The sequence below is a fragment of the Typopeltis vanoorti genome, chromosome 8 (genome assembly GCF_054136105.1).
Source record: "Typopeltis vanoorti isolate ZY-2024b chromosome 8, IOZ_Tvanoo_1.0, whole genome shotgun sequence".
NCBI lineage: Eukaryota > Metazoa > Arthropoda > Arachnida > Uropygi > Thelyphonidae > Typopeltis > Typopeltis vanoorti.
Window position 1 is genome coordinate 133,317,571 of NC_143556.1, and position 26,543 is coordinate 133,344,113.

Consider the following 26,543-nt stretch of genomic DNA (forward strand, 5'->3'; position numbering starts at 1 on the left):
AGCTTGAGATGGCTGGAATTTTCGTTTTTTCAATTTGCCACATTATTTCCTGAATTGCTAATACTTTATTTTTCTGTTTTACTTAATAAACCTACGTTTCCCACTGTCGGTCAGTGAGTAGGCACCAATCTTAGGGTAATTTCTTTATCGTTTAGCAAAACTTATAATAAATATCCTTTCAAAACTTAAAAAAGTTTTAAACATTTTACTTCCCAAGCTATATTATGAACTGTTGGTAAACAAGGTGAATAATATCATAGCTATATCAACAGTATCTGCATTGCAATTCAATTTATATAACTGAATCTAGATTTTGAAGTACTTGTTAGGAAAACATTACACTGTTATTGCCCCCCCCCCTCGAAAAAGTTGCTCGTTTTGGGAACAGGTGGATATAGAAATGCAGATAAATTTAGCAAAGTGAACCGATTTTTCGAGGTAATTAAGATAAGTATTTATATAACAGTGAAGTTTCATGTTTACAGGTGCGTGCACAATAAATAATAATAAATTAAATAAATAAAAAAGAAAACAAAAACTATTTTTTATCTCTAGGGGAAAAGGATAGCTCTACAGACAACACTACTTGTCCCCTAAGAGCAGGATGTAGCTCAATCTGTTAATGTAAACAGTTTGTAACCTAAAGACAAACAAGACATTCAAACCCACAGATAGCGTGGAAAGTGACAACACTATCCACTCAGCCAGTCTTATTTTCTATTACATTTCATTTGTATTTTTATAAAAAAGAGCGTTCGTAATTATTTTAATTAATTAACTGATACGATTTATTTCAATTTTTGCCATGCAGGAGTGTAGAATTATCAGTTACCTTTTATGAAACAATAAGTAATGTGTAAAAAAATGTTCCGCTGGTAACACGATCGTGTCAAACATTTTTCGCATCTTAAAGAGACCGAAAGGCACCCTCTAGGCTCTTCGCCTTGATTCCCATTGAGAATAATACGTCACTACTTTCAAACACTCTTTAAAAGATGAAATACCTGGTCTGTCCACATACCCTCTATTAAGAAGCACCATTTCGAGTAATATATTGCATCGGAGAATATACATAACGTAATTCGAATTAACGTGAATTAATAACAGATTTCTGCTGTATAATGAGAAATATTGACACGAACGAACATCAAGCTGGTAACCAATATTATAATAGTGGTAATGTACAATGTAGGGTATCCGAGACAAAGAAATTCCTGGTCCAGGAGAAAGTTATAAAGATAGATATACCCCCAGAAAAGTTGGTCAGCATAAAGATATATGGAGGTGGAGGGATAAGGTAATCATTATTTTCCTTTTACAGTCTGATTTACTCTCCAAATTGATAAGTATTAGTCGAGTTCGTTTTGATTCTGAATACGTAATCCAAAACATATCCAATTTAATGGAGTCAAAATGACAACTGAGATAGTTTAGCTGTTGTTTATTTTTCACATAGTAACGGAAATAAACAAACAAAAAAATCGCGATACGTATGGTAAGCTGGCAGTAGATTGCTTCACGATGACATTATAATAAAATACAGTAGGTTATAATAACATTATATTATTATTTTATTATAACAGCAAACATTTCGTTGATAACTTTCTTGTTCATTTTTGGTAATCAGTTCTATTTATTCAGATGAGTCTCCACGAGGAAGTCTGTGAAAAAAAAAAAAGATGCGATTCTTTTCGGACTACACTAAATTATATACAAGTATCTGATTAGGAACAAATATCATATAATAACAGGTTTATTTTCTTTCGTTTCTTTCTTTTTCTTCCTTTATTCCAACTCACTCTTAAAACCTTGAAATACATACAATGGCAGTTAGGAAGGGACATTCAGGGGGTAAGAGGGAGACAATGTCCTAGAAAAGCTAATTTTGCGGTGGGGATTGCACAATATACTAGTGCCGTTCTCTGAAGGCCAATTAATTCATAATAATAAACAGAGTGAGAGAGAGAGAGAGAGAGAGAGAGAGAGAGAGAGAGAGAGAGAGAGAGAGAGGAAATAAATCCTATTCTTACTACTAGTAAAAGGTGTATAACCTAAAGTGTCATGGCTCAAATAAAAATAAGTGTCATGGCTCAAATAAAAACGGAAAACACTTTTTAATTAATAATATCTACTAACCCACGAGTTATTAACTAATAGCTATTTCTAGTGACTATCTGGGAATTAACCCCACCTTATTTATTTGATAAAATAAAAAGGCCACTCAGAGGCGTTACTTTTGCTGAAACAAAACTTTCAAGTAAAGAAGAGTTGCATCTATAATACAGCTAAGCCTCACTAGAAAATTATCTGTCTCGTCACTGAGTAAAACTGTAATTATGGCTACTGTCTATAATGTTAAATAGATATTGAAATATGAATTTTGTGAAACGTTCACGTATTGGAATCATTGTCTAACAATCCGTTGTTGTACTCTGATTGAGAGGCTTGCCTCAAGGCGCCATGTAATTATATCCATGAATAGTCTAGATCAATTTGTTTAATAAGAAATTCGAACTGCTAGTTGAGAAAAAAAAAAAAAAAAAAAAAAACCTTCATTGGTTCATCATGGACACAGGGCTAAACAATTCCACGCATATGATGATGGGATTAGAACAGTGGCGGCCCGTACATAAGCACTGCGACATTGCAGCACCCCCAAGGAAAAAATGAAAAAAATAAATTTTGTTTGTGTTTATAAATAATCACAATGCTTACAACATTATATAAATGCAATACAACATGTTAAAGGTTACAACTTATGTTTCGACATTGACTGAATAGTTAATAATTTTAATTGTTCCATTAACGCTTTAAATTACGATAGGAAACAAATGCACTGTGATCTACCGCCGATATTCGTGTGCGCTTGCCATTGCACGTTACGTCATTAGATACTGCCGTCTGGGCAGTGTATCTTATTATTGCGCGCGTTATTTCTGTGAGATGTGAAACGTTTATTATTGGTGCGTGTGCGTGGTGAACTATTTTTTGTAAATCTTTTTTATTTTGTTAAAATAATATCTAATTATTTATTTATTATTAGATACAAGGCTGAATTATGACGAGTGTCACTGTTGAAAATATGAAAAGAATTATATTTTTTTCAATTATCGTTACACGAAACAAATGCACTGCGATCTAACGCCGATATTCGTTTGTGCTTGTCATTGCTATGAAACTTTTATTATTGATGTTTGTTCGTGGTGAGGATGAAATATTTTTAATAAAGCAATTTTTCGATATGTAAATTTATTTATTAATAAATTCGTTACTGATTAGGAAAAAACGTTTTTTTATTTTTTTTTATATGCAGCACCCCCACTAAAAATTTTCACCGGCCGCCAATGGATTAGAAGGTATCTTTTGAACACAGGAACACATTTACGAAAAGGTTATGTCAGAGAGATGTTGCACTTAGAATATTTGAGAAAGGCTGAGATGATTATAGTGTAGTTTTCTCGAGTGACGAGTCACAAGACTGGGAATGCAAAGAATATTACTGTGACCTGTCCCGATATTTTATTCTGCTGACATTATAATTGATCAGATAAAAAGCGATGCCAACTTACATTTAAATTACTTTAATTTTGAAATTAAGTTATATCAAGAGTGGGGAAAATAAAGAATATTCTTTACTTGTATTATCTCTCTACTTCAGTATTTCTCTGTTTCTGGAAAACTTCCGGCATATGCAAACTTCAGTAGAGAATTCATTGTGCTCCTGCTCTAATGAAATCAGTGCACATTTATCTAATTTAGAATTGGTTATATGATCGTCTTTGGTAGCTAAAACTATCCGCTTATCTCATGCGCTACCATGGCTGTAATCAGCCATGACGATATTTAAGATGTGCAGATACTCATGATAACTGAAATGGAACCAGCTGTTAGTTCCTTATGGCAAAGCATAATAAGAAAAAGAAAGGAAGAGAATATTGATTAATAGATAGATGGCGAGAGTACAGCACAATGCTTTCCTCTTTTTCCAGACATTATGAAATGTAAAATAATTTGTATGGATTGGTGTTTAGAAGTGGTCGATAGGATTTCTCGGGCATTTCCCTGCCGATCCTTCCATTAACGCTCTATTGAACTTCCCTTAAAGAGTTTTTGGCCCTACAATTTCTTCCGTCTGTGCCTGTTTCGGTAGTGGGTGCTTTTGACAAGGAGGAAATGGAGCAAGTTGAAGGCTCACAATGGACGGTTTCAGTCCATCCACCACCACTACAGCATTGTTTGTGTTGATATAAGCACTATATATCCAGTACGTTTACCTTTGCAGGAAGGGACTAAATAAACAGCCACCTGACAGAATGGCACATTGTCACTTCGATTTTCACGTGCCTGTAATGTCAAATACACGTGAACATTTAATGTGGACTGGTATCATAGACAAAAACCTAGGCGTCCTTCACTCCGCCAAGGCCGCGAAACAGCCAGAATGTTCGCGACTTGAAAGAAAGAAAAAAAGTGGGATTTGTTAACGGCACGTGGGCGACCTTGATCTATTTGTTAGCCGTGAGAATAAAGCAACTTGCTCTCTACGGCGTTGCCTGCCCCAACAGGTCTACAGCAAGGTAGCAAAGAAGGAGGAAGTGAATTGTTCATAGCGCTGTTGCTAACTGACCGGGACTCCACCTATGAACTTCCCCAGATGAGTCACCTTTTGCAGAGCGTTCAACAGAGCAACGAAATGGAAGGGATTCTTTATAGATAAGCTCTCATATGCGAAAAACTAATCAACAGTTACTTCGATACTGCTAAGAAAATACATATTCCAATTTTCCCAAAAGAAAGTGTGTTTTGTATTTAACTGCCAGCGCACTCAAAATAATTATATTTGGCTACATTTCATGGTAGTTCGGAATCTCTGACAGATTTACACTTTTTTGTAATACCAAGGAATGCAAGAAATACAATGGAGATATTCGTTTAGTTTTATGGATAGATGTTCGAATTCTGTTTTTATGGTCTTGGAGTTTCACATTTACAGAACTATCTTTTATATTGACACTAAGACAAACGTTCAATTAACTGACGATCGTCTGCCTATATATGTTTCATTACATTTACAAAAGTAAATGTGCCATTGTTCTCTGATAAGACTACTAACACACAGCGTTCTTTTTCTGTTGGTAGTAATAACTGCAAAATGCTATTTTTAATTGGTCTGGAAAGCCTTAGTTTTCTGGATGTTAGAGTCTCTTATCTCGTTAACATCCTCTAATGGAGTGTGCTGAGAGATCGTTCCTATGGATGCAAGATAATCATATCTAGACGAGCAGACCCAGAGTATTCATCCTTAGTGCTCCTCCTCGTTTGGGGTTTATTTTCTTCCCCAATGAATATGCATTAGGACGATATTTTATTTTCGTAATATGCACGCGATCTGAAAGAGACTGCACTAAAGACGACAAGAGCAAGGTTGATATATTCGAGAACAACAGGCACTTACATCCTTGCTCTGAATTCACAAGATCCATTCTTATTCTGATATCTTGTAAGTTTTTAATAACAGCAAAGCAAGACTAGAATGGATTTGTTTCCTTTCCTTAATCACGCTCGTTCAGGCACACATGGACTATAGCAGATATTCAAATAACTATAGCAGTTCTTTTTACGTCAACTCAATTAAATCAATTTTGCTTAGCGCAAGGAATTCCTAATGCAGTACTGGCTGCAGCAAGGCCAGATTTAAGGTGATTGTCGTCCTAAGCTGTAACTTTGAAGAGTTCCCTCTATTGAGGTAGTGAAATTGTAATATGAGGTCCTGCAGTCAGGGCTGGATTTACGCAGCTAGATTGCCTAGCTGCGTAAATCCAGCCCTGACTGCAGGAGCATCTCATGCACAATGAGAAAGCTCCTGCCGTTTTGAAACCAGCTGTCATACATGCCGGCGGCCCAGTTGGCAGAGTGGATAACTTTCAAACCAAGTGCAAGTTTAAATTCCACTGTTTGTGAATATTTTTAGTTGCTATTCGATTTTCTTCGCCTGTTGCGAGACCCCCCCCCCGCCACCACCACCATGCATACTGGTAGCCTAAAATTATTTTTCTTATATGTGACTCCACCACGAAAGGTTGAAAACCTGTAATGCATTAGTATTATGCATTAGGAAAAAAAAAACACTTTTTCTACTTTTATTAATTTTTATTTATTACTTTTATTAATTAACATATATAATTTTTGTATCTATTAATTTTTTACCTGGTCAGGAAACCCTGCTCTAGAGACCAAACATGGAACCTTTTAAGCCACTTCAAGTCTCTAATAAGCAAGGTGGTGGTTTCACACATGAAACTCATCTGCCACCTAAATGAAACTCATGACATTTCATTTGATGAAATTCAACTATCATCAACTACAATCACAGACATTCACAACGGGATTCGAACCCCAGCTTGTTGGTTGGAGAAAGGATAACTGAGCCCATCCAAGCTAAAATGTGCTATAGATTACTAATTTTTCTGTGTGGGATTCTCAGGGGGAGGAAATCCTATGTTCTCTTACCGGCCAGACATGTTTCAGAACTCTGTTTGTCCCTGTTCGCTTCTGATGAGATCTAAGGAGGGGACGTGAACAAGGTGAGCAAAGGTATTTCCTTTATTAAAAAAAGTGACCAGCCAGACTATTCAATTCTGAAAATTAAACAAGGATTGCTAATCACCACGGTGTACAGCGGTTGGACAATCTCGTAATTCTGATATATTCTAAATAACCGTATACAAAAATTTTGTTACTGGACAGGTGGAGGAGTATCATCAGTAATACCCATCCTCATGTTTTATTCCCTCTATCCTCTCTGAAACTAAAATACAACTATATTGTGGGAAGAAAAATAAAAAAAACTGGTCTTTATTTCTTTACGAAAAAAAAAAAAGTGTTTTGCGAAAGGCAATCTGCTTGCCCTTCAAAGCGTCTTAAATTTATTTCACCTACGATGTTGTCGTACGACTCCACTAGACCAATGTGTCCTGAGGTATTCTGGACTAACTAGACAGAATAACGTCCAGGAGGTCAGCGACCGAGTGAGGCACTCGCATCGACCAGCGGATGCTGCATTATATATGATCGCACAAATATTCAATGGGATTCAGATCAGGAGAATTAGGCAGCCATGGTAGCACCGGAGTGCTTGGATATGATCTTCGAATAATGATTGCACAATGCAAGACTTATGACATGGGGAGTTGCCTTTCAGGAAGAGTCCAGATCCATCTGGCCATGTTGTCGCTATTTGAGGAAATACCTGGTCGAAAAACAATCCCCATTCCAGGATACCGCCACCACCGGCCTGTTTCCGGCCAACCTGGTTTGCCAAAAAGAGGCCTTAATGTTTTGGCGCCTAAGTAGATTTATGAATATATGACACATACATCCTCTACGTAAAACAGAAACCATTAGATAAATGCATTCACAGAAAAGTTATTTTATTTTATGCAGTATACACTCATCATAGGACAGCAGAAGGACGATATGTGTGTGTGTGTGTGTGTGTGTGTGTGTGTGTGTGTGTGTGTGTGTGTGTGTGTGTGAGTGCTCTTTAGGTGGAGGACTTAAATTCGAATTATAGTTTAGGACAAGAGAGATATTTCTATGGTCTTTTTTTGTTGAAGGTGACCTAGCCAGTCTCATATGGATTTCTATATGAATTTTTATATAGAAATCCATATAAAACCTGAAACTCGGTTTATCCCTCCCATGGCAAAACACAGAAGAGATATCGTCTGGAGTGCACAAAATTATATGCATAGTGTTCAGAATCTTAACTGCTAACCAATGAACCAACCAATTCTGCAAACCACTATATGCACCGAAGGCGTCGTCTCGGCATTAATTGTAAATATCCATTTTCTACCTACTTTTCCTTTAAAAAAATCTAGTTTGTAGATTTCTTCAAGTGGCATAATCAAAATTATCCGCAGGTTCTCATAGTTAAAGTCTACAAAAACTCAACTGCAGTATCCGTTAGCCTATGTCACAGATTTCTGGTGCAAGAAAAAGCATATCAGAGTTGACCATTATTCTGTCTTCTTATAACAAGTTGAACAACTAACATCTGTTAAATGTGGTTGTTTAAGAAAAAAGATCATATGCGATAAAGCAGGGTGGTCACACAGCTAACACAAAAAACGTAAATTTGCAATCGATGGTAGAGTAAAAGTGTAGTAATTTTTTTTTTTTTTTTTTTGCTTTTAAGCAAGAGTATAACAAGAGATTCTACTTTATTATATTAATCGCATCGAAATAGCCATAAGGCGAAATAAGGAATTTCGTTATTATATCGTAAATTACCTGATCATTTGGTAATGTGCAATCTGTTCAGGGGAATAATTTCTTTCAACTCGCAGTTCTGCTCTGATCGAACTTGTCTTCCTGTAGCTATTAAATAATTTTTGTTATTGAGATCTACTTAATCTAGAACGGCAAGTAGTTCACTTAGTTTTTATCATGACCTTTTCAATACCAGTTTTTTCCTCCTTATTTGTCGCGCCGTTGACCTCCACGATAGAACTGAACTGGGTGGCGCGAGGCCGCCATGATAGATTAGATACATAAGCCACAATCCCCCCCCCCTCCCCAATAGCAAATTATTTAATAGTGGTGTTCCATGATACAGTAAAGGCAAGGCAACGGTGGCATAATGTACATTACGGCCTTCGAGTCTTGTTAATTTATTCCCCACTCCCAAATTTCTTTATTATTAGTAAGTTGTACTTAATTATATGTCAACTTACCATATTCTGGGAAGTTGACATATACTTTTTTTTTAATTAAGTCCTTAATTTAAGAAAAAAAAAATAAATAAATATTGAATTATTCTACAAAATGCTATTGTTAACTCTAAGAAAAACACCTCTGGATTTTTCAGTACATCATTTGCAAATATGGCTAAATTAGCGGGCAGTACAATGAGATGTTAAGGCATAATGCTCCCTAGTTGCCGTATTTTGTTCACGGCAAGCTACAGTGCTTTCACGTATTTGCTATAACAAAGTTCAGGTGATCAGTGAACCCTCAGTGCTTTGAAATGGTATTGCAAGGATTTGAAGGTGATGAAGTCAAGAAAATTGTATGTTTACAAAGCGTAGACACTTTTAAAAAAAATTTTTTTTTTTTTCATTTAAAATAAGAATTCAACGAGAAAGAATATAGGGGAAGGTGTACAGGGGAGGGAGAGAGAGAGAGGGGGATAATTATTTACCTCTTTTTCTGTAATATCTTCAAGAGACGGATACGTTGCGAATTTTTTTCATGTACGTAAAATATATTAACATTTTTTGAATATAAAAAAAATCCATTCTGGAATATTCCAACGGAAGCGGCGATAATAAAAATTGTCAGCAGTTATCCCTAGTACCATCATATTAGAAAATACCGACATTATTCAGAAATTTTCGTCATGAAAAGCGTCACGTTCCACTTGATATGCGCACGCAACACATAGCAAGGGGGAACTAACGGTAAAGACCTTTTTATCGCTGCTGCGACACAAAAATGAACTTCGAAATATATGGCAGGATATATCATGTACCTGACACAGAGTATTTGTCGTATCTGCAGGACAGTTGTATTACGATTCCTGGAGAGTTTAAGAAATACAGTTTGACAAAACGAACACAGGCAGATAAGTATCTCATGAAGAAGCAATACCACATTAGAATGCTGAGGATGGGGGGGCGTAAAGTTGAGAAAATTCTCCGCTGGTGCCATAAGCAGAACTGCAGACAAGCCAAGGTATTTATCATAAATATGGTGACCGCAACTAGTTGATCATGACGACCAGAATTAGTCGACCTTAGAAAAATATAATAATAAAGTACAAATAAATTTTTTTTTTTTTTTTTGCATTCTTAAGAAATACGAAAACAAAGCCTCTTTAACGCACAGTCGATAACACTATTTGCATGGAAAGACTCTGAGGTATGAACTCCACACAGAACCTTCCTGTGCTCCTTTCAGCTGAAGGTGAGGTAACTAATCTCATACGGTGATGATGGAGGTTTTCATTCAGTAATTCAGACAAATTGTCCACAGAATGATGCACGCAACTAGGATTGACTGCGCAGTCAAAGTATTAATTAGATTTTTATGAAATCAAGTTACTTGATTGTGAAAGGTCAATGAGTCTAACACGCAAGGAGCAGGTGAAATAAAATGAAGAAAAAACCCAATAAAAATACAACTCCCCCTCACTTTTGCACTGCACAATTACACAACTCAGATACACTGAGTTTATAATTTTTTATTTTATTTTATTAATCTGCCTTTAAAGGTATAGTCGTTATTGTTTTAAACGTTCGTGTTTGACAGCAATCAGTGGATTATTCTCCAATAAATAATCCTCACATTGCAATTTTCCATTCCATTCATGTGCTGTCTCCTATCTAGGAGGTTGACTACCATGATAAGACTCATGGTTAGCTACTGGTGTAACGGCATGTGGTGAGGACCCTATCTCTTCCACATATTGTCGTAAGTATTCATGACTTTAATCCGTGTGTGTTCACCGGACCGGTTTGCCTGTTTTGAGGGACGAAAAACCAGAGTTTCCGGGTGAAAAAACCCTCTACCTCCGTATGAGACCGGCTAACTCACCTTTAGTCGAAAGAGACCAGATAAAGTTCCTCACGTCATCGACGGGAATCGAACCCAGGTCTTTCCGACCAAAGGGCTTCGTCTATACTGACTAAGCTATGGAGGCTCTCAATTTTCACATTCAGTTAAAAAAAGCTATTCACTGATGAAGCTTCAATAAAGGCTGAAACCGGTCTGGGTATAGTGACCTCCCACCTTAATGTAATAACAGCATACGTTTTCTAGGAAATGTGTTTTTACATTATGGAAAATACCGAGAATAGCGATCAGAACTTTACCACCTTTGCTGCGAGTTGCCCGAGTTTGTACTACGTACTAGGACAACTTACATTAGCTCACGCTAGTAATCGCCGATACTTTTATAGTTTATTATACTATATTCGGCATGAAACTCTCTGATTCCAATCTTTGAGTTTCTTATTCGGTTTTAAAACAATGTGGGATTTAATATCCCCTTAATTTAAATAATGTTTATATCGCCGAAATGAAGCCTATTGGCTCTTTATATTTAAGTAGACCTGAAGAATACAAATATATTTGCTTAGATATCTCACTGCACTTTAGGAGCATATCGCCTTACAGCCTAGGATTAGCGCTTATATGCGAGGTAAGTAAAGAAACCACTGTATTCCTCAAGAAACGTGCTGGCAAGCTAGCGATGGAAAGCGATTTTTAGCATTTCATTTGGCGTTAGTTCCCTCCGCTTCAATTCCAAGTCACACCAACACAGAAAATTCGGAATTGGACACTGTTCGGGAATAAAATTAATAACAAATTTCAATTTTGTTCCAGAACAGAATCTAAATGATCGAACCGCTAGTCCATTTACACTATTAATGTGTTGTTAGTTTAAAACTATTCGTGGGTGTGGTAGATATATAAAAAATACATACATACGACTGATATTCGCTTAGTGTATATACTCAGAAAATAGTAAATATTTATTATTATTTGCTCTAATTAGTATTTTAATTGAAATTTTATTCGTGAGGAACCCTGCGAGGAAACACATAGGCAACATGATATTAAGACCGAGAAAAAAATAAAATAATCGGGTAAGCCACACGGTTCTTGCCTACAATTCTCCTTCTCAAAGGGAGGAAAATGATAGAAAGCAAATTAAGTGACAAAGAAAAAGTATGAAGTGTTTGATATTACGTCGCGTATTGTACTTCATTCTAAAACTAATCTCATAATCTAATCGTAGGTCAGTAACGCACAAAGAGAAGGGAGAACGTCCTGCATTTCGTCCACCATGCAATTTACAAGCAATGCAAATAAGAATGCAATATTTGCTTTCATTTTCAAATAAAATAAATTAGTTGATGACCAGGACAGAGAGCGACAAGAGACTTAACTTCTCAATGAACAGCTCCGATTTTGTTTATTTTAGCGTAAAATGGACGACATTCTATACTAAATAAACAAAAACAATCCATTTCTCATTTTGAATTACATCACTTTAACTGCCTCGGTTCTCATAATCGTTGATGCATTACTATTGTCCTGTGTGAAAAACAGTTTTTATACAGTTCATACAAAGTGTTTCATACAATGAAACACTAAAAACTAAAATTTACTAACAACTATTACTAGTGACTGATTTCAGATAAATTTTTGAGCACCATAACTAGCATTTTATTTATATTTTTTTACAATTAATAAATTTCGATTAAAAAAAAAAAAAAACTAAGTTCGATTCTCGTCGTGACGAGAGGAATCTCCGACCTCATGAGGAGATATCCGGGTATTTTCTCTCCAAAACTCAGGATTTTCATCCCGCATACAGGACAGTCGGTCAGAGAGCACAAGCAATTTACAGGTAGACAATTATTGGTGGATAGTGCTGATGTCTATAGGTGAGGATTAGGAAGTAGAGACGGTGGGCTGTGTGGAGTGGAGTGTTCTCCCACAATGATTCCTAAGGACTCTCCTTGGAGGTTACATGAAAGTTCACCGAAAGACAATTTATTGAACGCAATTAATCGAACGACTATTTTGGTGGATAATAACTCAACTCGTTCCTTGGATATTTCCAGAGACTTTGCGATGTTTTTGGCTGGTATTTTTTCATCGAGGATCATGGCATGTATTGCATCGATGTTTTCAGGTGTGATCTCTGCGGAAGGTCTCCCTGACCTGGAGCATCTGTGTCTCAGGATGCCCAGCATTCAACTTGGCCACCCATCTAGCAATTGTTGGTTATACTGGGGTCACAGTTCCCTAAAGTCTCACACAAAGTTTGGTGAATCTCAGTTGAGGACTTTTCTTGCAGCACGAAAAATGTGATGGCCCACACATGTCTGTCTTCGAATTTCTTCAAAATCTGTAACATGTCTTCTTACATATCCTAAAGGAAAAAAGAATAAAATATTACGAATTAAGGAAACATGGGCGTTAAGGGTTTTAAGATATGTACTTCCTTTTGGTTTATATCAGTTGCTTTAATATATTTTGTTCTAGGTGTTTATCAGAACTTTTCAGTTCCACCCCACCCCCCCTCGTACAGCTTGTTATATTCAACTGATCGTTGGGCCACACCACTAATGACTTCCTCTTCTGGGACATCGCGCCCCCATACCCAAATATGTGTCAGACAGCCAATCTCCAGTTGAGTGCACTAATGTAGTATCCAATCCCATCTGTTCGACTTTAAATGCCAGGTTATTATTTGGCAATCTATCATAGGATTTAGCAAAATCTAAATGTACCACAGTGAACGCATCTCATTTTCCCAATTTACTTGGTTGTTATAATAAATTACTTTATTGCTAAAACACGATTTTCCTTTAGTAAACCCATGCCGTTCATGATACCTCAAGACACATGGTGATATACCAACAAGTCCTAGATGCTGATTGATATCCAGTTTGCTCAATTCCTCGTGTATATCTCACTCACCTCACCATCCTCCCTCCCCACTGACCTCAAGTTCTGCAGGATGTTATTTTCACGAGAATGAAACACCTTTATGAAATGTTCATTTAACATCTCTCCTATATCCGTCTCCGTGGATATCATTCACTGCAACCAGTATAGCTAGTTAACGATCGTTTATATCACCCCGAAAAAACCTCTCAAAACAATTCAAAACAAAAACAAAAACAAAAAAAATATGCACGCACATCTTCACTCCACATGCTTTTAATTCATTTTTCGGTGAACTGCATTTTCGACGAATTGTGATTTTTCGATCAATTTTTGTTTTTCGACGAAATTTCGATCAATTGCGTTTCGATGAATTATATTTTCGATTAACTACTGATCGGTGAATTGCTTTTTCAATTAACTGTTATTCGATCAAATGATTTTAGATGAATTGTTTATTCGGCGAATTGACTTTTCGATGAATTGTCTTCTGATGAACTCTCCGGATACCTCCTTGGAGATGCCACATAATAATATTAGAGCCGTTGCACAGTTTATCTAACCTACGGTAAGGAAATACGAATGCATATTTTCCATGCATCAATCTTATTTCATTCTCCTTTCAATAACGAAAAAATACAGGGATACATGTTAATCGATGTACTACCATGAGCGTAGTTTTTCACAAATTTCTATATTTTCAATGCAGTTTCTCTATTTAGTTCATCTTATAATAAGCAAGAATTAAGCTCTAGCTTGTTTTACAATCCATTATAAAATTCAAAATCTATCCTAATGTAATTGTCACTTACGTTATAAAGAAAATATTGTATTTTTTTTTTATAACTGTATGATTAAGTATATTTGCAGGATTCGTTTTAAGAAGGTAATATGGAACAGTTCAGTAGTGTAATTTGACTTAATCGACGCCAACAAGATTAATGGTTACAATTAATTTAGAGGGAACTGAAATTCGATACATGCGTCGTTAGTTGTTGGTCCATTTTCAATATAATGACAGAAATTAGCGAACCTTTGTTCAGTACCAAATATCAAACATCATTAACAAAATCGATGAAATGCTTTAGGAAACAATGAAGTAATGAAAGCAACATTTTAACGGAAGCTATTTTCATCAGCAGCAAAAACTTAGATATTGAAAGGAATCTTATTGTTCATATCTTGCTGTAGTCTATTCATGTACATGAACACATAAGCTTAGGCTGGTCTACGTTCTCTTCAATAAAAGATTATTGCTACTTAAATATAAAGAGCCAATAGGCTTCATTTCGGCGATATAAACATTATTTAAATTAAGGGGATATTAAATCCCACATTGTTTTAAAACCGAATAAGAAACTCAAAGATTGGAATCAGAGAGTTTCATGCCGAATATAGTATAATAAACTATAAAAGTATCGGCGATTACTAGCGTGAGCTAATGTAAGTTGTCCTAGTACGTAGTACAAACTCGGGCAACTCGCAGCAAAGGTGGTAAAGTTCTGGTCGCTATTCTCGGTATTTTCCATAATGTAAAAACACATTTCCTAGAAAACGTATGCTGTTATTACATTATGGTGGGAGGTCACTATACCCAGACCGGTTTCAGCCTTTTTTGAGGCTTCATCGGTGAGTAGCTAGACCAAATTAATACCAAAGGGTATTTCATGCCGAATATAGTAAACTTTTATAGTTTACTATATTCGGCATGAAACTCTCTGATTCCAATCTTTGAGTTTCTTATTCGATTTTAAAACAATGTGGGATTTAATATAAATAAAGATTATTGCTTTTCTTTGTGTCACCATATAACTATCGACTTTGCAGTGTTCCTTGACTGACTTTCATTCGCCAGATATGCAACCATGAGGCACTGGCTGAGAAAATAGAAATCAGTAAAAGTTAATTATGTCCCTTTAGTGTACCGCTTTAGTCTATCCCTTTAGTCTACCGCTGCTGTCTAACAACTATGTGCAGGATATCTGAAAACGTATGAAGCAGATTGCAGGCTACGTTAATTGTGACGAGATATGTATTTAAATACAAAGTAATTACAAAGCTGTTTAAAATTTTCCTCTGACAATTTTTGTCGCACATTAGAAAACTGAAGTTTTCATATGAGACTACTTTCCATATGGGGGAAGCTTCTTTCTTGTTTTTCCTCTTTCGTTCTGTCTACCTGTATTTTTGAGTGATCATCCTCAAGGTATTTTCCCAGGTCACTACATCCAGCTATTCAATATTCAAGAAATCCATAAACAAATTCCTTCTTTTTTTTCTTCTTCTTTTCTTCTCCCTCACCACTTGCCCATACACGACACTGATGAGCTCTACCTTTTATAACTTTTCACATGTGGAATTGATACTAAAAACGTTATTAATAATACAAATAAAAGTGTTTTATCCACTTTCTAGGAAAGGAAAAGGTCGTATAAAACAGTGTGATTTGAATTAAACAGAGGCTATATTACAATGTATAGGTTTAGAGAAAACATCAATAATAACCAATCTGTCTCTCCACTGGTTGCATCATGACTTCACAGCCATCGAATGAATGATTTGATGTCCTTTGTAATGCTTTTCACAAACAGAATGCAACAAAGAAATTCAATGAAAGGAACTGCTGAGAAGTACGTTTTAGGGGTTGGAGAGTGAGTGATTGCGATATGTTCAGATGCTTTATGAAAAGACTGTTGCATAGATCGAAATGACTAGAGATCCAGTTAATCGATGTCAGAAAAAAAAAAGCTATACTGGAGAAAACGATCAATTCCTCGTGGTCTGAAAATTGCTAAGGAATGACAACAAAACTGATCGCATCTTTTCTAACAAGCGAAACAAATTGAGAGAAAAAAGAAAAAGGTGAAATTTTTGAAAAAAATCTTGTCTTCATTGCGCACATTTTTACACAACCTTCTGAATATAAAATCCGCTGCAACAATGTAACCTTTTTCACATTGCAATTTGTAGTACTCGTAAACAAAGATGAATCAGCTTTATAAATTTCCGGCATTTCGACATTTAATTTAAATAATTTTCATCATTCAAAATGCAGTTAAAAACACAAAAATGCTTTAATTCATATTAGCAAATTAGCTGATTTTAAGTTCAAATTCCATTTCCAAGATGTGTTCGTGCCAGCAGAATTTTTCATATGCATTTTTAATTACAAAAAGAATAGGAAGAACTGTTTTATCTCTAACTTTTATATACAGTATATGCAGACAGCGCCTGTCTCCATCCTCAGGCACCAATGGAAGTTGAGTCCTTTTCTACTGATAATTTGTCTAAGACAGTGCGAGTTCTATGGTCGATTAGAAATGTGCAGAAAAAGCTTCCAAGAGCATCAATTTAAAATGAACAGTATAATGGTCTCTACCCCCCCCCCCCCCCGCTATCTAGCATCATGGAAGTTATCAGAAAGGAAAACGAGCAATTTTTCTTCAAGTATTGATCATGGTTTCGGAGAAACAGTGGTTATATGCAATATGTGTAAATAACTCTCCTTTGCAATTTAGGAGTATAAAACGACGCTACCCAACTACAAATCCAAGAAAACTATGACCTCACTTTTATTCTCCAGCTTACACGATGGAAATAATCTAAAGTGATAACTTACGCCACATTTCTACTCAGAGTGTTGTCTTTTCGTTAAGCTTATTTAAGCCTACTAAGCTCAAGAAACTGTTCAAAGGAGATTGGAATTCGATGGATTTTAAGTAAAAAAAATTCAATTTCTTTCTTTACAGCATTCAGATGAAGAAGTAAAATTTGCCTTCGGCTGGAAACACCTGGGTTCGAAGCCCGTTTGAGATGTGAGGAATCTCTATAATGGAGGATTTTCAGGTGAGTTTGCCAGACTCAGAAGGAGATGGATGAGTTTCCCCCTCTCAGAAACCGAATTTTTCATCAGGACAAACGGTAAATAGGCATGCACTTAATAGACATAACACCCCATCACAGCCATAGCTGTTTCGGCAGCGATATCAACCAATCCTTATCTCGATGCTGTTGATTTACTTCCCCAAGAGTTGTTTTAAATGTGTACTAATTATCGCTAAAGACATCCAAAGTGTTAATCAGGTATTGATGGATATTCGTATTGCAACATTGTGAACCTTTCTAAAGGACTATGCTCACTTATTATCTATGCTTATCATTTAGAAACTGTTCTATTTACCTTGGCCCACTTACAGACTGCTCATTAGTACTGGCGGCTAATTAGTGACTGGAACTTTCGAATAAAACTAAAGAACCACTATCGAAGTAATTTCAGGAATATGATGAGTGGAGTTATTGTTTCTGCCATCGTTGACAAAACAGTGGCTGTTAGTAACTAGTTTGTGTTTATCTAATGAATGTCCAATAAAATACTCGCACAGGTATTTAAGCAGAAATAATGTACAAGATATAGTGTGTCTAGTGAAATAGAAAGTATTATCTCTTGAAACACGACATTAATTATCTGTATCGCCAGGTTGTATTATTATTTGATAGCCATAATTTTAACCATGTTAAACCATAATTTGCATGCATGTTTCAAACTGTAATTATCAGCTGAGCAGTTTAAACAAAGACAAAGAACTGATGGACGATGATTCAACGTCCAAATTGCAGATATTTCGATCAAAGTGACCAGTTCAGTAGGCATGGCAGAAAGGTGTTTACAGAGCGACTAAATGAGACTAGAAATTCTGAAGAAACATTTAAGCATATCTGTAGAAATTCAAGAATTATGAGTGGAACCGCCAAAAATAAAATAAATAAATAAAAGTAATGGCTCATTTTAGAAGAAACAGGGATTGAGTAAAAATATTTAAATTTCGATGAAAAAAATTACTCCCATGAAAGGACGCAACAAGATTTCAAATAATCACTGCATAAAACATCACACAAAAAAGGAACAAAACTGAGTAATATTCTTCGTTCTCTCTGACAACCAAAGCCGTATTTACGCTTAAACTTAACTACCTTTTACATCTCTTAATCATATAAAGCATCTCTTTTATTCGAAAATCATTTTATTTTCATGTACAATAATTTTTAAGAAATCGAGTACGGATGCATACGTGCATGTTAGAAAAAAATATTTTAATATTTATTAATTTTATGATCTCTTCGCTTAATATACATGAAATTATAAGCTTTTATATTTTGCTATTATCCGTTTTATGTAAATTTGTGTTTTCATATATCAAGGATGCAGAGAATGTGGCCGAAGCACTCCCAGCTGCAAGTTGTTGTTTGGGATTGCTGCAAAGAAACTAAGCTAAGAGGCCAAAGTTGCACGTGTTGATTCTAGTCAGTCGCCTGTTTACGATATGAAAAAACCTGAAAAGGTGGCAGGGTTTCAGAGAGGGACCTCTGCCACCTTTTCATTGCTTTGAACGGAGATGCTTCTATATTCATGTAAATCACAACTGTTTAATGTAATTAATAAGAGTCATCAGCAAACATATTTAAGGTATTTATTCCCTAAAATTGTTGCGAGGGTCCTAAACTATGTCCCACAAAAAGAAAAATCCGCAGCGTGCACAGCTGTAAACTAAACTGAACTGAAGCTTTGCTTTTAACTGTCAGCTGGAAAGATTTGGGTTCGATTTCCATCTAGGAAGCGATGATCTTTATACAAGATTTTCAAACGAACATGAGTTTGATGTTCACTAACTTAAATCGCAGATTTTTACATTCCGTAAAGAAGGCAAACAGGTCAGAAAAATACACACAATTAGAAGACATGATAATTCAGCTGTAATTCCAACTTTGACAACCAAAACCAATTTTTTAAAATGCACAATACTCAGTGAAAAATATCTTGACTCTTTTAAATACAGTGACTGTCACATTCTAATCGTTGAGTCTTTGAAGGCGTAATATCTTTGAAAAGTGATCAAGGGTTTTTTAGATCGATAGAAAAAGATAAATTTAGTCTTGCATAGTTTTATAGTTAATTCTGATTTAATTAAAACGTTAATTCAACGTCAAATAAAAGTTATTTAACGTTGAATGTGTTTATTATTATTATTACAGCACTACGTGAATTCCAAGAATTTTCATAGGATATTCAAATATCGCTTCCTCTGCAATCCAGTCTATTCCATTCGTTAACCACCGGCCACGAAAGAAAAAAATTAATTCTCATTACCTTCCTGATTACACTCTTAGGCGACTTCTAGTGACTAATCTCAGCTCTCTCTCTGTACTTTTTTATACCGATTTACCACAGAATTTTAAGGCACCAACCCCCCCTTCCCCAAATGAAAGTTAAATTCACAGTATATTTAAGTTTTAATATCAATAATAAAAACATGAACCTCCATAGCTCAGTCGGTATCGACGATGCCATTTGGTTGGAAAAAAAACTGGGTTCGAATCCCGTCCAGGACACAAAGAATCTTTATCAAAGCTTTCGACGTGAAAATTAATTGGCCAGTCTTAGGGAGGTGGTAGTATTCTCCCGTAAACTCAGATTTTTTTTTATCTGACAAAAGAGTCAAACCAACTAGAGGTATATATAATTTACAGATAGAGTTAACCGCCCTATCGACCTCACTAATCAGGTTTCTACAAGCCAAGTTAATTGGCCCTGACAGGCCAATGAGTCTAAGAGGAAGATGATGACCAAAACAAGAGGTTGGGTGACCTAACCAAACTCGCGAATTAGGGTTATTTAGAATTAACGGCGACACAGCCGAAGGTGATGTCTGCTAATTCCGTGAACACTGGCGGATTTCTGTTAGTTTCCTTTTGAAGTGTGTGTGTGTGTGGAATCTATGCTCGTTGCCTCAAAGTAAGAGAAAGTAACGAATCGTACATAGTGGGATCGATACTGTCACCCATTCAATCTATGGCATTTTAAAAGTCAATCCCACCATTTCGTTTATGTTATAAAAGCAGCGAGCTTGTTGGATACCATCTAGCTGTCCTGCGTTTTCTCACGGACTCTGAATGAACCACATAAAAAATGAAACGTTTTAGGTAATGATTTGATGGTTAAACCCAAAAAGTTAAATGTAACCATTAAGTTCAACCAACCAAAATCGTCATAAAAACAGGAACTATCAGTACGGAATTTTGAACTAAAATAGTTAAAAGTATACCTCGATATACCTCAAAACCCGTTTTCAATGCTCTCTTTTAGGATTATGTATTATCAGTTACAAGTGAAACGCGATTACGTAAAGATAAAATCATTACTTAATCACTTTTCCAAGTGTCTTATTTCGCATATTTATAATATTCTTTCCATTTTATTTAGGCAATCATCCCCAAGAATAACACGCTGAGTGAACTTATATTTGCTTTAGTTCAACCTCTCTTCCTGTATTTATTTCCTTAAGTATTCGATGACATCGCAAACCATGCTATCGATGAGACTTTCTTTAGCGTTGCTAATCACATTAGTGCATGGGCGCTGACACAGATGAAGCATCTCATAATGCAAAACCTGAGCATATTAGCTGAAAACAAAGCTTCTTCTTCCTTTATTATTAACTGTGTCAACCGAAGATGCCTTCAGGTGTCACTATCTTGTGCATGAGATTGGCACACAATTCGATATATGCTTCATGCACGAGCGCATGTGCACACACACACATACACATGACAGCTGCATGGTAATTACGCTGTTTCCAGTGAGCACCTCTCTGGAATGACGATCTGTTTAAGAACAGATCTATAAGTAAAGAAATGTAAAAAAAAATCTATAACCGTGTCACTGATCAGTTTATTTAACTTTATAAAATACACTTTCAGGTGTGTATTTCCAAATATCAGCGGGTCGTTACAGTTAGGATCGGTCGTTGCAGTTAGAATCAATAATCGCAACCACACACCTACCGAGCTAATTTAGCTTAAGGAAAGTGACGATTATGCCTTGCCAATATCTGCACCACAACGATCCATCACACACATATATGCGCATAAAGGCATACGTACAAACTATGTAAATAAGGTCGACTTAACTGCCGATGACATGCTCTCGTAGGCACGAGGGAGTGTCGTACGACACGCTTCATGAGCTCTGCCGACGTCCGTAATTTCGCCGGAATGCTGCGGTAAATGGGTCAAAAACTGGTTCGTTTTCACTTTCCCCTTTCCCCCCCTATAGCTCTGTGTTTCCGTGAATAACTTCAGGGCTTGTCTCCTTCTCCCCTTTACCATACTATTTCAGCAAAATAAACAAAGAAATGAAACAGACTATGACTGTCAGCCACAGATGAAACTCGTTTACAGTGGCTTTAAATGTATAGCCCTAAAATAATGACAGTTCCAACGAAATTAAAAATTCATAATTATTTGCTTTTGACAAATTTATCCTTAAACGTTGCAAATAAACAAAACACGTGAATGCTCTCTTTAAATTGGATAAATATGAAACAAAACTTGTTTTAAAACAAACAAAATACAGAGAACATAAATTATAATGTTACCTTGAAACTATCAGCTTCCACCAGAAGGAGGAAGCCCCCCCCCCCCAAAAAAAAGAACGCACTTTATAGTTAACTTGAATACGATAAAAGTGAAAAGCTATTTACAAGAACACGACATAGTTCAACAGTGTCAAATCGCCTTGACGGATTAGCTGTGGCGATGCCATGTCACAAGCTCCTTAAGAGTCTTGTATTATCTTCAGTGCCGTGCTAATGATTTAAACAGAGTGGTGACGCACTGTATGAAATAATCTGTTACAGATAAAAGATAACAAACAAGTGCAGAGTCGCTTTTCATATGGCTTCCTTTAAGGATACAAATAATTACACACAGCTAAACAGGTGAAAGCGTGTCCACCCCTGGGTCACAGGAACACATACACACCCGGTTTGACCTTTTAACCACTCTACCTACTAGCACGGATAACTACGTGAGGCGTGAGGTACGTTTGTGGTGAAAATATTTCTAAGCATTCGTGGCTCATGCATTTACACAATTTTACTGTTTCTTTAATGTTATCAAGGGCAAGTACCTTGGTGCTTGCCTATGCTTTCATTAGAAGAGAAAATGCTAGAGAACGCATGCCATTTCATTGTTTATTACATTTTTAAATCAGTTTAACAAAGGAATGATAACCATGACGATACTTTATAATTTCTCAAAATAGTAAATTAAGGAAGAAACGGAACGCAGAAGCATAAAAGGTCTGGAGGTTGAGGGTGTTTATAAAACGTGGTGCAAAGGCCTTGAGATGAACGTATTATGTCTGTCAGTTGTGTGTAGTGATCTGACCGGTTTGTAGGGAGAAAAAACCCGGAGTTTTCAGATGGAAAACCTTCTAACATGTATGAAACCGTATAACTCATCTTTTAAATGAAAGATCTTATAAATGCTCTTAGCGCGTCCTAGATGGGATTTAAATCTATTTGAAATCGAGAGACAAGGAGTTGTTCATCTGAAAAGCAAGACATTATATGCAACTAGAGAAAAGATTATGAAACCCCATTTGCGCTACAGAAGTGCTTATAAAATAATATCCCGTATAAATAAAATTTTAATGACCATGTATATTAATCATTCAAAAATGGTTAACAGAACTATATTATACATGTTGTCATATATGTCAGGATGTAGACTGTTGCAAATTGCATTTCCTGTCTCAAGTGTTGGACTGTTTGTGTTACATGGGATAAGCCGTTATACCGGTGCTCTCTCGACATATCAATAATAAATTACCATAGAGACATTGTCAAGTACATAACTCGTGCTAACGTCTCATCTTAGTGTATCAATAGTAAACTTGGCACATCACCAATTTAAAAAAAAAAATTATACACCGTTGATACATCAAACAAAGCTCTCTCACTTCTGATAGGAAACATGATTTCAACAACTTTTACTTCTTACATTTCCTTATTTTACCTAATAGTATGATTTATGGGATACCATGTACAGTGGATGATTTTGCAGCCAGCCACTCTGGCACTAGAAGAACAGATACATTTTGATCAAGTCAGTGATTATGAAATATGGAGCAGGTTCCTTAAAAGTTATTTTTTACATCCGAGTTATTATTTATTTATTTATTTATTTTAAGTAGCTTCTAACGACGAAAGGTTTTGTAAAACTGTAGTGTATCTTCACTGCGGCAGGTTAAGAACGTTTTTTTTTTTATTAATTTTATTTTTTTTGTATTTTTTATTTATTAACTTTTTTAAGCCACTTCAAACCTCCAATAAGTAGAGTGGTGGTCTCAAAGTGGTTGAGAAATTCATCTCCAACCTAAAGAATAATTTCAGTGCTGTCACTAAACACAAGAGGGTAAATGTAAACTCATGAACTCTCCCCTCCTCTTCGCTTACGGTTTCACCTCTAGTCAGTCGTTCTCTGAAAATTATACCGATTTAGTTGAGCTATCTGAGAGTGAAGTGAAGTAGAAAATATGTCATTACAATCTAAAAATTACATTGCCATGATTAATAATTTCTAAGTCTTCTTTGCATCTTTTGAGAGGTGAGGTCTTAATGAATCCAAAAATTCAGCCAATAACCTTTCTGGGCATGTTAAGCTGCATGTTAATCTGTCATAATGTCATAGGTACAAGGCCGAAGTAGTAATAATTAGAGAGGGTTAAGTCATCGCAGTCACTTCAAGACATTTCCACCTGCTTACCTATTATACATGCACAAACACGCACGCAGACATTACTTTAAGTTGTTTATTATAAAGGATTATAGGGGGTGGTCTCAACAAGACGTCCTTGCATAGTTACCTTGAAAGTGCGAAACGTTGCAGTATTGGTTACGGAAGAGGTGGCGCACGCAAAGTAAGTAATGACCAGAATTATGCCCCAGATACCAAAGTGTTATTTAGTTGTCGAAAGGAGTGCTAATTAAGTCGGTATTTTAAGACTGATATTGTTTTTCTTGTAGTTGAAGGACTGCTCCTCAGTGGATTGAATGCCACTGAATAAGACAAGAAATAGAAATGGACCACAAAGGATAAAAGTAGACATTTCAGAATTCATTTACTTACAGTATTTTGGATGAGAACCACAATTCGCCTTCAGCTTCTTTTAAATAATGAAATACTTCCCAAATTCTGCTTAGCTGGTCATTTGGACTCTAGCCATTAGCACACCACCATTCGTAATGTGTGGCACCAGCTAGTCTGCTGAAATTAGCAAGGTTACATTTATGAATAAATACGTTCACAATTCTGACAGAGTTAAAAAATATCAAAAATAAAAGTAATCAATTTTTTGACACGTGTGTAAAATAGAAACACACACACACACACACACACACACACACACACACACACACACACACACACACACACACACACACACACACACACACACACACACACACACACACACACACACACACACACAATCTCCAAGCACAAAATTCAATTTTTTTTTGTATATACAATTACAATCAATTAACCAAATCCTATCGAATACTGCTTGGAAAATAAAGTTTAACTTGCGCGCGCGCACGAGTTTTTTTTTATCGAATCGAAAAAAAATATATATATACAGTATATATATAGACAGATAGGAAATAAAAGGATACAGAAAAAAAAAAAAGCACTTCTTCCACCTGAGAAGACGATTAACTCCCTGTTATAATCTAAAGCAGTGGCACTTAATATGGTGAGCGGTTCGGGAAGATTGAAGGGTGATTGTTCTTATTGTGACAAAATATGTCATCAAAATGTAATTTTTAATGTTGGAAGTTTATTTTGCACTTGGTTAGACTATAATAAATTTAGTTTAATCCTTTATCCAAGTGTAAGCAAACAAAGTTTGCGCCTGAAAATATCTTCATGACTAGATTATAACAGGGATTTAATCGTCTTCTCAGGTGGAAGAAGTCTTGAAGATATTTTCAGGCGCAAATTTTGTTTGCTTACACTTGGATAAAGGATTAAACTAAATTTACTGTACTTTTTAATGTTAATCCAAACCACAAAATACTCTGAAAAATATGTTATATTTGTGCTGTGAGAAGACTAAAAATGAACTGGACATCGTGCTGTTTGGAACAAATAGGGTTTTATTACTTTTTTTTTTTTTAATGCTATCCTGCCCGTTCTTAAGCAAGTTGGGAATGACAACACGAAAGATGAAAAATCATCTAGTAGTTAATGTTTAGCTTTATTATTTTTTAACAAAAACTGCAATAAATTTTCAGACTCACTTTTTGCGACATTTGACTTTCGGTGGAAAAACCTGATTTTGAATTTCGTCCAGGAAGTGAGAACCTTTTACGAGGATTTTTCAAGTAAAGACAGTTGCCGGCCTCACATGGAAGTAGGATTTTTCATCTCTGCAACTCAGGTGTATAATCAGGAAAAACATGCAAAGTGACCACAGAATAAAGACAATTATCCAACAATACACTCGCTTCATATCATTCTAACCAGATGCCCAACATGATTCTCTACAGAGTTGAGTAAACTAGAATAAACTGTGATAGAAAAAGGTCATCTGATGTCCACCAGAATCTATTGCCATCTATCTCTATGGTGAATTTTGGAAAGCAATCTAATAAATCTGATTAGCCTTATTCAAAGAATTTAATGCAGTCTATGTGTTGTTCCCTCCGGATTTCCACCAATCGGCCAGCTTATCCATATTTGGGAGAAAAAGAACAAGGACGTTACACTCCTGGGAGTGCCGGTGGATACAGATTTTCTAGTTCTTAAATAGAAATACCGTAGCCAACATTCGGACAAGGTTAAAGGATGTTTAGGACTCAAATTTTCCGAAATCGTTGTTCTAGAATTATCAGGATCTTACTGCTTTGCCTGTAAAGAGGAATGGAACACTCTAAGAAAGTGGTGCGAATTCGCGGAAACTTTTTATCGTCCCTGAAACAGGAAGGATAAATTTTTCCTAAAATTCGTTCCACTTTTCTAAATTGCTTTTAATATAGGAATGGAGATTTGAGAAATCGTTCTTCACAGAAGTAGGTGTACGTATATAATTTTTTTTCTATGGACAGATCGAATCCACTATAGGTATGATTTGTTTTCATTCAAACTTTTCCTGGAAAAGGAGACCAGCAAATGGAACAGACATTTTTAGCCCGATAGCCAAGATTTTGATGATGATAATGATGATGCAGAATTTT

General features: G+C 35.8%; 1 protein-coding gene across 3 annotated transcripts in view; it reads right to left on the minus strand.

Annotated features, from left to right (window-relative positions):
* Positions 1–26,543, minus strand: part of BckdhB (Branched chain keto acid dehydrogenase E1 subunit beta) — a 459,582-nt gene that overhangs the window by 54,614 nt on the left and 378,425 nt on the right. For 2 of the 3 annotated variants that reach the window (XR_016548657.1, XR_016548655.1), the window contains one exon: positions 24,436–24,573. The gene's annotated coding sequence lies outside the window, so the exon portion shown is untranslated. The remainder of the gene's footprint in view (positions 1–24,435; positions 24,574–26,543) is intronic. The other variant, XR_016548656.1, reaches the window with a different exon arrangement.